The 14,268-nt window shown below is 40.9% G+C and overlaps 1 long non-coding RNA gene across 1 annotated transcript; it reads left to right on the forward strand.

The window, feature by feature from the left end:
- Positions 1-6,491: 6,491 nt before the first annotated feature.
- LOC140696424 (uncharacterized) lies at positions 6,492-7,949 on the forward strand. Its single transcript, XR_012072743.1, has 2 exons — positions 6,492-6,568; positions 7,621-7,949. It is a non-coding gene; the product is annotated as an uncharacterized lncRNA (long non-coding RNA).
- Positions 7,950-14,268: the final 6,319 nt, after the last annotated feature.

The following is a 14,268-nucleotide window of genomic DNA, read 5'->3' on the forward strand; positions in this document are numbered from 1 at the left end:
TTAAACTTATAAGCTTTTGCAAAGCAAAGGAAACCATAAGCAAAACAAAATGACAACCTACGGAAGGGAAAAAATATTTGCAAATGATGTGACTGACAAGGGCTTAATTTCCAGAATATACAAATGACTCATACAACTCAATAACAAAACTACCCAATTTAAAAATGGGCAGAAGACCTAAACATACATTTCTCCAATGAAAATATACAGATGGCCAATAGACACATGAAAGAATACTCAATATCACTAGTTATCAGAGAAATGCAGATCAAAACTACAATGAAGTCTCACCTCATATCAGTCAGAATGGCCATCATTAAAAAGTCTACAAATAATAAATGCTGGAGAAGGTGTGAAAAAAAGGGAACCCTCGTACACCATTGGTGGGAATTTAATTTGGTACAGCCACTATGGAAAAAGTGTGGAGGTTCCTTAAAAAACTAAAAACAGAGTTATCTTTTGATCCAGTAATCCCACTTCTGGGCATATATCTGGAGAAAACTCTAATACAAAAAGATACATGCACCCCAATGTTCAAAGCAGCACTATTTACAATAGCCAAGACATGGAAGCAACATAATATCCATCAACAGATGACTGGATAAAGTTGTGGTATATACTTCAATGGAATAATATTTAGCCTTAAAAAATAATTAAATAATGCCATTTGCAGCAACATGGATGGACCTAGAGATTATTATACTAAGTGAAGTAAGTCAGACAGGGACAACTATCATATGATATCACCTATATGTGGAATCCAAGAAAATAATACAAATGAACCTATTCACAAAACAGAAACAGACTCATAGACATAACAAACAAATTTATGGTTACCAAAGGGGAAAGGGGTGGGGGAAGGATAAATTAGCAGTTCGGGATTAGCAGGTACAAACTATTATATATAAAATAGATAACAAGATCCTACACAGGGAACTACATTCAATATCTTGTGATAACCTACAGTGAAAAAAAAATATATTTATATATAAAATCGCAATGCTGTATACCAGAAACTAACACAACATTGTAAATCAACTATACTTCAACAAAAAAAAAATAAAAGTTATTCTCAACACAATAGCCAGGACAGTCTATTTTATAAGTTATACACTACTTCTCTGCTCAAAACCCTCCCATGACTCCCCACCTCATTTACAGTCTAAAGCCCTTACAATGGCCTAGATGTCCTACATGACCTGCATCATCTTTCCATTCTCCCCTCCCAAAGACCTCTGTATTTCCCTCTCCCACCACTCTTCCCTCTGCCCAGCCCCATGAAGCCACGCTGGCCCCTTTGCTTGTTTATAGTCATGCCAACCACTGCCCTACTGAAGAGTCTCTGCATCCCACGTTCCCTCTTCAGCAAGGACTATCCTGACCACCCTATGTGAAATAAAAATACAATCCCCATCCCAGAAGCCCCAGCCCCCTCATGCATTTATCTTTCTTTATAATACTTACCATCTGTTACATGACATACTTATTTTTTTCCTATTGTGTCACTCCTCACTACATGTAGGCTCTGTGAGTATAAGAATATTTGTTTGCTTGTTTGTTCATTCACTTCTCTACCTCTAGTACCTAAACAACCCCTGGTATAGCAGTAGCTCAATAAGTATTTGTTGAGATCATTTACATAATTTCAACATCGAAATCTGATCCAAAGAGAGTCCATCATTATTAACAAGCAGAAAATCTCAGGGCATTAGAGCTAGAAGGAACTTTAGAAACTATCTACCAAAAATAAAATATTTCCATTGTCTTCCATGGAAATCCCTCATGGGCAAAGGGAGCATAATTTAGGACCAGGGAAATGTAAGTGCTCAGTTACCCCTCTGCAGCAAACACAAAGCAGCCCTACTTTTTAATCTGTGTTTTGTCTTAGGCTTAAACATAATGCTTTAAATAATATTTTGAAGAAAGATCTGACATCTAAAAACTTGAACTATAGATCTGGTGTAAATCCTCATTCAGGACTCAGAAGGAGACCGAATCATGAAAAATGAAGTGAGTTAACCCAGGTTAAATCACGAGAGTTTGAGAAAACCAAGGATGGAATTCAGGGCTCCTCAATCTTTCACTCATGTCGTCCCCACTCCAGGCCAAAGCTGCTCCACGTAGTGCTCTTCCCTGGTGGCATAACTGAGTAAGATTCGCATTGCCTTCCCAAAAGATCTTACTATTATTTCACATTTAAGTAATTACCATATTATCAATTTCTCGCACAATTTTTTAAATTTCAAATTCAATACTTACTCTTTCAGATTGTTGAAAATAATACACATACAGTCAAAGTTTTCATAACCTTTCACAAAGAAAACTAATTTATATTCACATTACTAGAGCAATGTAGAGGGCTTGATTACAATTTGCTATATTTAAGTATTTCCCTAAATAGATAATATAATCTAAATTTTCTACACAGTATTTCTCACTTTCTCTTTGGTACACAGCCCACAAAGCTGAATTGGTTTGTGACTGGTACAAATGAGAAAGAAAATGTATGACCCATGTGCATTCTACTAAGCTAACACGATGCATGTGTTTCTCTGCTAGGTTTAGATTAACCACTGATTTGATGCACCAACTGGCCCATTTCTTGTAAATGAGTTTTCTTCTATTCAGTGTTTAGTAAGCTCCTTGTCAACAGGATAACTCCCTAGGCTGCATGAAAGTCCCCTTAGACCCTGACAGTCTTGGAGGATTATTTGCTCACTAGTGATTTTTAGAGACCTCTGACAACTTCACTTCAATATATTCTCCCAGAAGGTATATAACTAAGTATCCTAAACATTTGAGCATTTGCACTTTTAAAGTCCTAATGCTCAGAGAATAATGGAAACCCTACCAGGATTTCTGATGGCTATTTAGAAGATGGGATAGCTAATTCATTTCTTCATTTATTACAAAGAAGGTAAATTCAAGGCAGCAGTAATTCACTTGATCAAAAGACGTTTTTAGCCCCAAAGGGCTGTTTGTGGTTCCTATAACTGGTCCTATGAGAAAAAAAAAAAAGTAGACTAAGGGCAAAGAGTTGTCCCAGCATGGGCTCCCTGTACTATCTACATTTCCAAAATTCTGTTTGTTGGTAGTTGAATGCCAAAAACTGAAAAAAAAAAATGCCATGTTTACAGCTTGCAATTATAGTCCATAAAATAATATTTAAAACACTATATAATGTATTGATTCCTTACTTTCATCAGTGGTCTTTGTATATTCAAAATTATTTGATATATAAATTCAGTACACTGAGATGTTGAACTCTATTTCTGTCACTAATTAGCAGTATGACTTTGATCTTGACCTCATAGGTTTATGAAGATTACATGGGATAATATATTCAAGGTACCCAGTATAGAGCATGGCATATAATAGTTTGTCAATCAATGTTAATTTCCTTCCTTCCTCCTTTCTCCCTTTCTAAGCACATACAACCTTACTACATATAGCACCATAATTTCATTCACTCATTTATTTTTAAAAGCGTTAAGTATGTACTACGTATCAGTTCCTTTGCATTGCATTGGCCAATAGGGCTGTGTAGAAACCCAGCAAAGTCCCTGTCCCGTGCAATTTACACTTTGGTGGGAGATACAGAACAGTACTGTTTTCCCTTAAATGGGTCAGTCAAGAAAGACTTTTCTAGACAGGTGAAGCAGAAAGTCACGTGAAATTCTAGAAAGGAGTTTTCCAAACAAAGAGAATGGCTAGGGCATAAGCCTGAAGAGCACATGAGTGCATCAGAACTTAGCATGAAGTGGTGTTACACTTAACGTACAGCCAAAATTCCTGACAGAAGACACAGGCTTGGATGAGACTCCCTTATTCATAAAATGAAGCTGAGAAAGGCTGCTTCCAAACTCTGGCTAGACTTATGGCTTCTGTGACACCATGATATTAGGAGGAAGAGGACGAGGAGTGACTGGTGAATACTGATGAGTCAAGCCACTCAGAGGCTGGGTGACTAATCTGCAATATCCTCAGCGTGCCGGGAAAAAAAAAAAAAAAAAAAAAAAAAGAGCTCCAACCTGCTAATGTAATAATCCTTGGGATCTAGGAGCCAGGGAGAAGCATTCGCAAACTGCTCTGCATAAAAGGAGAAAACACAAAGGAAAAAAGACAGAAAGTGTCTTTTAAAACCTTCCATCACCCCTGTCTCACCTGCTTACTTGCTTGCTCTGGGGGAGGTCTGTTACCATGTTGGGAGAAGCCCTTGCAAAGGCCACATGATGAGGAACTAAGGTCTCCTGACAACAGCCGTATGAGGGACCCCTCTTAGAAGCAGATCCACCAACACCAGCCAAGCCTTCAGAGACCGCAGTCCCTGCCGCCTTCCTGAATACAGCCTCATGAAAAGCCCTGAGCAAGAACCACCCAGCTAAGCTGTTCCAGGACCGCTGATCCTGAGAAACTGTGAACAAAAGGTCCCCCAGTCTTTCCAGCTGTGACAGGATATCCTTTTCTGCTGAAAATGTTTCCTCAGAGTTATAAAAGCTGACAAGTGAAGTGTGTTTATCATTTAGTGCAAAGGCCAGAGAAGGAAACTGCCAGTGCATGGGGGACAGTGAGCTTCTGGGAGACAACACTCTAGACACTGAAGCACAAGAAGATGCCAGCACAATTTCCTCACCCACTAGAATCACATCTTTACCATGGGCACATAGTGTTGGCTGAATTATAAACACTTCCATTCAGCCTCAAAAATCTTCAATGGCCCGGATTAATGAGATTAAGCTTCAGCATCCTAGATGACCTGCCTCAAGGCCCACTTCCAGCATCACCTGACATCTCCTTCTTTGCCTCATGTTAGTTCCACCGAAACATTTCCAAGCCTGGCCCAAAGGTTCCATGATGAAAAGGTCAAGAACCATAGTCACCACAACACAAGGGTCGATGGAGTCCTTTTGAGAAATGATCATGAACGTCAAACCAGGCATTTCTCCCCTATCCAGTAACTGCATTGCCCCCTCCCCCTTGCCTGCCTCCTTTAGGGGCTTCCAGTTCAGAAACACATATTCAGTTTCAATTTCTCACATCTATGTCACAGTTATAAACTTTGTAAGAAAGTAGTCTGAGCAAGTTACTCTGTCTCTCTGAGTTGCAAAGTTTCCTCTGCAAAATGAGAACTTCTTTTAAATAGCTAAACAACTCTTTCTCTTCTATCTGACTGATAGTCACTCAAATTAAATACAACTTTCCTTGGAAGCTATGATTTATCGAGAGCCATGTGCCACAGAACACTTTCTTTTCATCTCATTACAACTCTGTAACGTAGCCTCATTATTTCCATTTTTAAATATAACCCTTTTAAATTGATCCTCAGAGAGGTTAAGTAACTGTCCCCAGATCACACAGCTACTAAAGGACAGAGGTAGTATTTGAATCCACACCTCTCTATCCCTGTAACATCATCAAGATGGAGACATAAATGTTCCAATTTCCGACTCCCTCACAAGAAGACTAACGAGTAACCATTCATAGACAAGACACAAGGTTGTGAAAATCTCAGAAGGGTGGGGGGAGACTGAAGCACTCCCATGAACCACAGAGACAGGGGACTGCATTGGAAAGGTAAAAGAAGCGCCTACACCTTGACAACATTGTAGATTCATAGCCCCGCCCAACTGCAGAGCCCAGTCTCCAGTTCCATCCCTCTGGGAAGTCTGGCCAGACAACTGGCAGCTGTGGAACCTGTCACGCTGCCCCAGCAGGGAGCCAAGCCAGCAGCCACACCCAACTGCTGAACATAGCCTCTGGGCCCACTTTACCAGGGAGCCTGAATAGTGACCCCGGCAGCCTCAGAGCCCAGCCGACAACCACACCCAGCAGCGGGGCCCAGCACTGGCCCCGGCCAGACGGCTGACCACACCCTGCGGCCTCGCCCAGACAAGCAGCCTAGCTTGTGACCCCCGCCCAATCGCGGAGCAAGCCTTCGGCCACACGGACACAGAAACCAGAACAACGACCCAAACTGCTGCGGGCGGAGCGCAGCCTCTAGCCCCACCCACCCAGCCACAGCCGCAGCGGGCGGCCCCGCGGGGCCGAGACCCCGTCCACCAGAGGCCCACAGCCAATGGCCTACCTGACTGTGAAGCCCACCGTGTGGCTCTGCACAACTCTGGGCACCGTCCGCGTCCCCACCTGATCTCACAGCAGGCTTCTGAGTCCGCCACCAACTGCACAGCCGGGCCTGTGAGCCGCCTGACGTCCAGCTTTCCGCTTCATCCAATCACGGAGTACGCCTGATGCCTCGCCCAACCAGCGGTGATTTTGGAGCACAGTGCACGGCCCTGCCGGGGAATACAGCCCGCAACTTGGGTGTTCGCACAGCCCAGCTGGTGGCCCCAACCTGACGGTGGAGCACAGCCAGCAGCCCCACTTACATACAAAGCCCAGCCAACAGGCCTATCCACTCTGGGGCCCAGCCAGTGGTATCTCCTGGTATAGAAAAATTATGGGGCGAGGATGGCAGTGTCCCAGGGCCTCAAGGAGACACGCTCCGCCAAGTGTGGGTCCTTGGCTTCCTACAAGAAATAATTCCAGAGCCAGAGATTTATTAAGAGAGGTACATACTCCTTAGACAGAGTGCGGGCAGTTTCAGAAGGCAAGAGAAAAGCCATGAAGTGTGGGGGTTGGTTGCTCAGTTTAAAGTTAAAGTAAATACTCCATAGACAGAGTGTGGGGAAAATGGCCACAAGGTTGTGCGGGGAGGGGGGTTGTTAGTGTTTATGGGCTGGGTAACTGTATATGCTAACAAGTGGGAGGAATATTCCAACTGTTTTGGGGAAGGGGCTGGGATTCCTAGGAACTGAGAATCTCCCACTTTTTGACCTTTTATGGTCAGCTTTGAAAATATCCTGGCACCTGTGAGAGTGCATTTAGCAACTATTGTATTTCAATGAGCGTATATTGAAGCTCAAGGTGTACTAGGAGTTGAATCTTCCACCATCTTGGTGCAAACTGCTGTGTCAGTTTTTTAATGGTTGTGTTGCCCCAAAAGGTAAAGACCTCGGTTCTTGTTATACCCGGAAAACAAGTTTGCAGTCGGGAGACGGTGCATTGTGTAGCGAAAGATTTTAAAAGATTTATTTAAAAAGAAAGGAAAAGTACATGCCCAAGAATGGGAGGATGCCTGACCCAAGGGAGGAAGAGTGGTGGTTTTCGGCTCCTCTTTCTCTTATACCCTCACTTAGAGGTGGTCTTTTAATTGATTGACAGCTCTTGTCCCTGGAATGCTTAGTCATGTTTGGCCCCTTTGCGCATGTCCTTACGCATGGTGTGCACAGAAAAAACCCATGGGGGTTGAGGGGGTGCCTAAACCACAATGTTAACAATAATATAATGAGCGTTGGATTGTGTCCAGTTAAGTCCTTTCTGCTACCACGCAGTCATGGCTGTCAGGTTTTAACCAGTTTCTTGCTGGCACTCATTTGGAAGAAGTAAAGTCCCTTTATGCTGGAGGCGGGCATAACACCATCTGCCAGCCCATCCTCCCTCTCTTCCACCTATCTGCCCGGTGCCCCTACTTATGTAACTACCTAACAGTTGTGCCCTGCCCCCTTCCCTCCTGTCTCACCCCTACCCTCAACTTCAGAACACAGTGTTTTCGCCCAACAGGAGACCCTGACTGCCCCTAGATGCTACCAACTGATTCATCCAGTACCCTAAACTGAGCTGACTGGAGAAGTCTTCCCCTGCTGAAGTGAACCTGTAAAGTCTGGAAGAAGAGATCAGTTATACAAATGTGCAGATACCAAAGCAAAGATGCAGGATACAAAGATCATGAAGAATCAGGTGATCCAATAACTGACCCTAAAGAAACAGAGATCCATGAGGTTCCTGAGAACTTAACAATAGAACTGTCATATAATCTAGCAGTCCCACTTTGGAGTATTTATCCGAATGAGATGAAATCACCATCTTGAAAAGAAATCTATATCCCTGTGTTCATTGCAGCATTATTTACAATAGCCAAGACACGGACACAACTTATGTGTTCATCATTCATATAAATATTCCATTATATGTATAAAATGGATAATGAAATATTACTTAGCCATAAAAAAGACAAATACTGCAACTTACATGGCAAATGGGCTTGGAGGACATGTGCTAAGTAAACTAAGCCAGTCACAAAAGAACAAATAGTGAATGATCCTCATTATGAGGAATCTAAAATTGTCACACTCATAGAAGCAGAGAGTAAAATAGTGGTTACCAGAAGCTGAGTAAGGAAAAAATGGAAAACTGTGAGTAAAAAGGTACAAAATTACAGTTATACAGGGTAAATAAATTCTGGTTGTTCAACTAAGAGCAAACCTGTCATCAGCAATTATATGTCGGAGCCAGCCGACAATCGATCAGGTCTAGAAACCTGTGCTACAGGACTGAGAAAAGAAAAGACGTAACAAAGAGACAACAAGACAAGAAAAGTTGGGGTTGAGAGGGTCTCACTCTAGCCCGCAAGACGCTAGGTCAAGAGTGGACGACGAGTTTATTTCTTGCAGTCAATTTATATGATTTTAACCCATTAGCTCATACATTCCTGCCTGTAGGCAAAGGTATTGTTTTAAGGCGTGTACTAAAACCATTAACTTGTATATTGTTACAGACATCATTATTGTTTACAGTTCTTGTAAAACTAAGATTAAGAGTTCCTGGAACCAAGATGATAAGCTAAGACATTGTTCCTCTAGGCTAACATCGTGACTCGTGTATATTTAACTCAGGTGATTGTTCTCTAAAAGGATTACTGATTTGTGTGCCAATTGTATCTCTCCCTCTGAAGGTCCTTTGTGACTTAGTAGCTCAAGGATATTTCCTCAGGCATTAGCGCACCTGGTGCATTCTTTAGTAAAAGGGGTGGCGGGACAGAGATTGTTCTGACGCAATTGACCTTTGAGCCGGGCGCCCCGCACTGTGGGAGTTTAGGCCCAGCCTTTGTGCTCGGCAGCCTCAATCTCAGAGCCTGGCGCCCTGCACTTTGGGGTTTTACGCCCAAGTTTTGTGCTCGGCAGCCCTCCGTCACGAGCAGCTCCCCGCAATTATAGACACCAGAAGTTTGTGAAATAGTATCAGCAAAATGCTGCAGAAAAATAACTTAATGCTATACCTGGCTATCATTCAAAGGTAAAAGGCAAAATATAAAGACATTTTCAGACTCAAAAGAGTCTAATGAAGCTTACTATCTACAGACCTTCATCTAAAAAAAGTTATGAAAAGAGTGAATGTACCTCATCAAGATGAATGGTGAAACCAAAGGGAAAAGCCTCTTGAATAAAGGTCTTGAATAAAAATAGTGCTGAATACAGAAAATGATTTTTTTAATCAGCTAACAAAATTGTATGGGATACTGACTATAATATTAATTGATAACTAATAGTCTTTAAATGGAAATTAAAATGCTTTATAATAATAAAATCATAGAAATAAGTCTAAATCCATTAGTAATCCCAATAATATAAGTAGATTAAATTACCTAAAAGAGAATTATTAGATCTGATTTTTAAATATACCCAGCTGCCACCTACTTACAAGAGACATGCCTTAAATAAAATAAAAGATTGAAAATAATAGGATGATCAAAATTACAGAGAAACACACTAATCAAAAGTAAGTTGGTATAAAAAAAGTAAATTGATATAGAAATATCAATATCACATAGAGTGTAAGACAGAGTTTTAATAAAGATAAATTATAAAAGGAACAAGACATGAGAATAAATTAACACAAACTTGTATAGCTTCTGTATCAGGCAGGATTATTTAGGCTAAGTAAGCTACAATAATAAATTATACACGCTGTATACAATAAAGATTTATTTCTTACTCACAAAAAGTCCTGTGCAAATTTCGTAAGTTACAGACCAGCAGTCATCCATGTGGTTACTGAGAAATCCAGGTCGTTTCCATCCTGGGCTCAGTTATCTCAACAGGCAACTTCCTTGGTTGCCAAGACCAGGAACAGATAAGCTGGGTGTCCTGCAGAAGTTCTTCAGTACTTTAGCCCAGCAGTGACACACTCGACGCCCACTAATAGGCAGCTGGCCAGAATTTGTCACATGGCATGACCCCACTGCTAAGGCCTGGCAGGTGTGATTAACATTAAATGTTTCTATCATAGCAACCAATGAAATATTTGTTGTTTTGTCCACAGTGTAAAATTGGACAATATTCCAAAGGAAAACTAATCCCAAAAATCATAATGAAAAAATTTTAATTCACTTCTTTTAGAGGAGATATCAAGCAGAAAAAAACAGTAGTATGTTATTTTCAGACATATCTTCAGGCATATATGTAGTGAAATAAAGATGTACAGTAATGATGAACACTATCTTCAGGACACTGTGAGTTCTCAAGAGGAAGTGATGGAACCAGAATTAGGCTACACAGAAGATGTCAACTTTATGCTGATATTTGTTCAAGCTTCATACTGCATACATGATACTGGTTACATTATTCTAAATATTTTTGTGTATTGAAATATTTCATAATAATTTTTAAAATAATACATACATGTGTGTAATAGTTTTCTATGCTGTGTAACAAAATATCACAAACTTAATGGCTTAAAACAACATTCATCTATTATCTCACAGTTTCCATGGGTCAGGAGTCAGGGTATGGCTTAGCTGGGTAATCAGATTCTCACAAGGCTGTAGTCAAGGTGTTGGTCAGGGTTGGTGTCTCATCTAAGGCTGAGGGTCCTCTCCCAAAGTTGCTTGATTCTTAGCAGAATTCATTTCCTTGCATCTGTATGACTCATGTGGCTTACTTCTTCAAGATTCAGCAGGGGAATATCTGACTGCTGTTGGCTAAGACACAGCTAAGACACAGTAACCTGTACATGTATACATGTAACATAATTATCATCTTGCCATATAATGTAATCTAACCAAAGGAGTGACTATCTCCTTTTCACAGGTCCTGCCCACACTCAAAATGAGGAGGGTTATTCACAGAAAGTACACCAGGAGGCAGGAATCCTGGGAGCTGCCTCAGAATGCTGCCTACCACGGTGTCTCAAGGTTTCCATAATCTAGTAGAGGACACAGAGATAAGGACAATGATTTAAAGCAATGTGAGATGAGCTTTGTTAGACGTGCATCTTTTGTTGTTGTTTTTTTTTTCTTTTTGTTTAGATGTGTATCTTTGTTTGGGCCCCCCAAAAGGTGACCCAGACAGAAGACCTTGGGTGCAGTCTATTTTGAACCAGGAAGCCTATATGAGACAGGGAAAGGAGAAAGGCCAATATAAAAGGTGCATTAAAGAGCAGGTTATCACTATGGGCACTGGGGCTAAATCCCACTATGGACCCTCTGAGAACCATATGAAACATAATTCACAATTGTCCCACGAACAGATGGAAAAGCTGAAGCATTTTCTCCACTGACTTCTGTCTCCAGTTGGCCAAGGTTCTCTCCCACTCCTCTGAGTTGCCACTATGCATGGCAAGCTTCTGGGGTGCCAGAGAAATCCCCCATCTGCAGAAAAATGCAGATGCTTAAGATGCAAAGTGGTGGGGGAAGGCATAGCTCAAGTGGTAGAGCGCATGCTTAGCATGCCCGAGGTCTTGGGTTCAATCCCCAGTACCTCCTCTAAAAATAAATAAGTAAGCCCAATTACCTCCCTGCCCACCCCCCCACCCCGAAAATGCAAAGAGCCCAGTGTGCCAGAAACTCCCTACTCCGGGTGCAGGTAGCTCAAAGCTGAGGATGTAGCAATAGGGGAAGGGACATTAAGAACATGTTACAATGTGTGTATTAGATAAGGTAAGGCTTGCTGTTGTAACAGATAAACCCCCAAATCTCAGTGGCTTAATACAATAAAATTTTATTTCTCACACAAAATTCAATCAACAGGACAGTGGAGCTGGAAAAGGGTGGAAAAGTGACAGAAGTACTTCCTCAGTCACTCAGGAACCCAGTGGACAGGCTCTGGCATTTCAACACATGGCTTTTAAAGATAACTTGTCTGTGTAAGCAAACAACTAACAAGATAGGAGAAGAAAGAAGAGCAGATTGTGTGGGGGAAATTTAAGAGTAAGGCTACAAGGCCACACCAAAGTGCAGGGGAGTTTGGGTAATGTAGTCTAGTTGTGTGCCCCGCAGGAAAAGAACATGGGTTGAATAGCTGATGAGCTCTGCCACAGGTGCGATGGAAAGCGATTAACTCAGCCTACAATGCTCAAAAAAGTCTTGAAAGCATAGGGCACCTTTGGGGTAAATGTTAAAGGAAGCTGTGATGGTTAATTTTATGTGTAAACTTGATTGGGCCAGGGGAGCCCAGATATTTGGTTAAACATTATTCTAGGTGTATCTGTCTGAATGCTTCTGGATGAGATTTAATGTTCGAATCAGTAGACTAGTGAAAGTAGATGACCCTCCCCAATGTCGGTGGACCACATCCAGTCCACCGACAGCCTGACTAGAACAAAAAGATGAAGAGAGAATTCTTTCTTTGCCTCATGGTCTTCCAGCTGGGATGTCAGTTTTCTCCTGCGTCTGGACCCAGACTGGAACACACACCATTAGTTCTTCTGGCTACCAGGTCTTCAGACTCAGACTAGAACCATACGACCAGCTCTCCTTGTTCTTCAGTTTCACGACGGCAGGTCCTGGGACTTCTCAGCCTCAGCAACCATGTGAGCCAGTGTCTTATAAGAAATCTCTTTACATCTCGTTTGGTTTTGTTTCTCTGGAGAACCCAGACTGTAATGCAGAGGATAGAAATTCGTCATGGGATTAAGAAGGAATAATAGCATTCCAGGCACAGCAAACAACATAGACAGGGGGCCAGAAAAGAATTTGGGCAGACTCAGAAAACAAGTAGATGTGTTTTGACAGGGCCCAAAGTGGGTGTGGGTGTGGGTGTGTAGAAGAAGAATCTGCAAATGCTGGCAGGCATCTGACAGTACGACTCCTCCCGACTTACACCAAGAAGGCAATGAAGTCTAGACAATTATAAACAAAAGTATACACTTCTACAAGGGGTTTGACGATACTGCTCTGATGCTTTGTAAGAGCAAAAGGATTTTCTGCTAAATATTGTTAAATATCAACTGTCTTGAGGTCTGTGACATTTACCAAGGAAGAATGATGAGGTTAGTCAAGAGTGCAGGGGCTGGAAGTCAGGCAGACCTGAGTTCAATGCTAGCTGGTAAATCTGTTCTAAGAATTAGATAGTTTGTATATAAAGCTTCCAGCACAATGTATGACAAAATAGTATGTGTTCAAAGGAAAAAATAGCTCTTTTCTTTCTTCGCTGAACAACAAAATAAATAGAAAGCATGAGTTTATTTGAGAACCAGAGGAGGGGAAAAATGAATTGGTTGAAGCTCTGAAGCTTGAAAACTACTTAATATTGCTAATACCCTTTGTGAACAATTGTGCCCTGCGAGAGTAATAGCCAACGAATTCTAAATTTGTAGCCTACATACACAAATTCTGAGTAATGATAACCTAAGTGCTTGCTGATATGTACTAATTGGGTTTGAGAAATGTGCAGCAGAATATTTAAAGAAGATAATAATACTGAGCCCCAATATTAATACTGAGAAACACTGACAATTTATAATAAATCCATAATAAAGAGTGAGCAAGAAAATACTTTTATATTAAAATTATGACTCTGCATAAACCAGCTACCTAAGTATATTCTTACAACCTATTCACTTTTTAATGAAATGTTTGTCCCTTAATGAGAAATTTGAACTTCATAATTAGATACATAATAGTCATGCCTTGTGATTCCCCACAGGAAACAATTTATTCTGTATATTTAGTTTTTTGAAAATCAGGCAACATATTTAAGAAAATTAATTTAAGGCATGATAGGCTTAAAACATGAGCAAAAATTCCATACAATGAAAATCTGAAGAAGGCAAATTTTGTTTGATAATTCAAGACCCAAATGAATAAGAACTATTTGTTTAAAAAAATAATAAAATAAAAGCTAAATCAAAGGTTTTCAGTGATATAGGGTTTTTTATATATAATTAAGAAGCTAATTTACTTTTGTGTTACTATCATGTCACAACCTTATTTACTTTTACCCTGCTTATTTTAAAGCTTCCAATCACAGAGCAATGGTTAGCAACCTTGGCTGTACATTTAGAATCATCAGGGAAGATTTTAAAAATACTTACACTTAGGCTTCACCTCAGATCCACTGAAAAAGGATTTGAGAGTGGACACTGCATGAGAATTATTTTTTAAATCTCCCCAGATTGTGGAGAAATTCGTAGCTTTCATTCGTCCCTTTTCAC

This window comes from Vicugna pacos, chromosome 5 (genome assembly GCF_048564905.1).
Source record: "Vicugna pacos chromosome 5, VicPac4, whole genome shotgun sequence".
In the NCBI taxonomy this organism is placed as follows: Eukaryota; Metazoa; Chordata; class Mammalia; order Artiodactyla; family Camelidae; genus Vicugna; species Vicugna pacos.